This window comes from Primulina eburnea, chromosome 1 (assembly GCF_022965805.1).
Source record: "Primulina eburnea isolate SZY01 chromosome 1, ASM2296580v1, whole genome shotgun sequence".
Taxonomy (NCBI): Eukaryota; Viridiplantae; Streptophyta; class Magnoliopsida; order Lamiales; family Gesneriaceae; genus Primulina; species Primulina eburnea.
Window position 1 is genome coordinate 39,805,126 of NC_133101.1, and position 1,842 is coordinate 39,806,967.

The window sequence follows — 1,842 nt, forward strand, 5'->3', positions numbered from 1 at the left end:
TCTCTAACCCATTTATCGATGCATCTTGGTTTTGGAGTCTAGTCGCGGTTGCTGAGATGAACTTGGACATCATCCGCTCCAAATTGGACTTTTCTTCTCTAGGAGGGTCAGATATGTATATCGGTTGTTTCCCATGCGCTTGTCCTCCTTGTGTTTGATTCTAATTGTTTTGACCACCCCATGAGAAGTTGGAATGTTGCCTCCAACCAGGATTATATGTGTTCGAATACGGATCATTCCTTGGACGGTTTTGGACTCCCACTTGATTCACTGGTGCCTCTTCTTGCACACAGAAGGGATTGCCGTCTTGACAGTCCTTTACAAAGTGTCACCTCCACATTTATCACAGAATATCTCTTGAAGACGCATAACCGTGCCATCCATATTCAAGTCGTCCAATTTCCTGTTCAAGACATCAAGTTGCGCAGTAATAGCAGAAAGGTCAGTTACCTGGTGAACTCCTACACTTCTTTGCTGGATGTTTCTTTCAGATTGAGTACGATAGCTGCTAGTAGCCATCTCCTCCAATAACTCGTATCCTTCCTCAGCCGTTTTTCTCAATAGGTTCCACAAGCAGCAGCATTTATCATAGTACGATTAGAAGTGAGTAAGCCATAATAAAAGGTCTGAACGACTAACCCAAGTGGCAGTTCATGATGAGGGCATCTTCGTAATAGATCCTTGAAATGCTCACATGCCTCATATAAAGACTCCTACTCGATTGAGCAAATGTGGTGATATATGCCCGCAACTTCATGGTCTTAGATGCAAGAAAGTATTTAAGGAGAAATGCCTTCACCATGTCCTCCCATGTGGTGATCGAACCTACAGGAAAAAAATTTAACCATGCTTTAGCTTTGTCACGTAAGGAGAAAGGGAATAAACGCAACCTAACAGAATCATCAGAAACTCCATTAAATTTAAAAGCATCACAAATTTCAAGAAAATCTGCGATGTGCGTGTTTGGGTCATCTGCGATGTGCACGCCCCAACATTGTGAGGCCTATTGTGTGGGCAAACCCAGCTTGATTTCGAAGTGGTTTGCCCACACAATAGGCCTCACAATGCTGGGGCGTGCACCATCCAAAGAAGGCTGGGCATACACTAGCATCGGAATGCGGCGTGGTATTTCATCATGTCTATCTTCATAGTGTTCCTCCTCATGCTCGTGTTCGTGCCTCTCCATCAGTTCCTTCAGTCTCTGCTGTTGTCTTCTTCTACGGAAATTTCTTTCAATTTCGGGGTCAAACTGCTCAAGCTCCACGTCAAGTGACTTTGGCGTGCACTGGAAAAGAAATCTAGAATAGAATATGGAGTGTTAACTCACGAAAAATAAAACAATGCTAAAGAAAATGTTAAAAATAAAACTGTGAATTAACAGTCCCCGGCAACGGCGCCATAAACTTGATCGAGCTAAACTTTCACTGTGGAATCCTCAATAAAATATGGTTTTTTATGCTCGAGAATTAATCGCAAGTGCACGATGTCAAGTAATAGTATGGTGTACGAGAATACGAGTATCGTTCCACTAGAGACTGTATTTTATAATTATTATTTCCAGTTATCAAATCTTTAGAAACGAAATTTGAATGGTTGTTTATGACTACTAAAATTAAATAAAAAATCAAAGATAAAATTCAATAATTAAATAATGAGATATAGAATCTAGACCAATTAATTAAATTTCAATGAGAAATGAATTTGTTGGAAATATTGGTTCACCTACCCCTCTTTAATTAATTAATTCGTTTGATAGTGATTTATGCTTCCGACATGATTTTCTATTCAATTGAACATGCTCTCTCAAGCTATGCCAAACTAATTCTACTCAGTGAAGTAATT

At 39.9% G+C, this 1,842-nt stretch overlaps 1 non-coding gene across 1 annotated transcript; it reads left to right on the forward strand.

The window, feature by feature from the left end:
• The first annotated feature begins 648 nt into the window (after positions 1 to 648).
• LOC140815126 (small nucleolar RNA R71) lies at positions 649 to 753 on the forward strand. Its single transcript, XR_012114263.1, has one exon. It is a non-coding gene; the product is annotated as a small nucleolar RNA R71 (small nucleolar RNA).
• Positions 754 to 1,842: the final 1,089 nt, after the last annotated feature.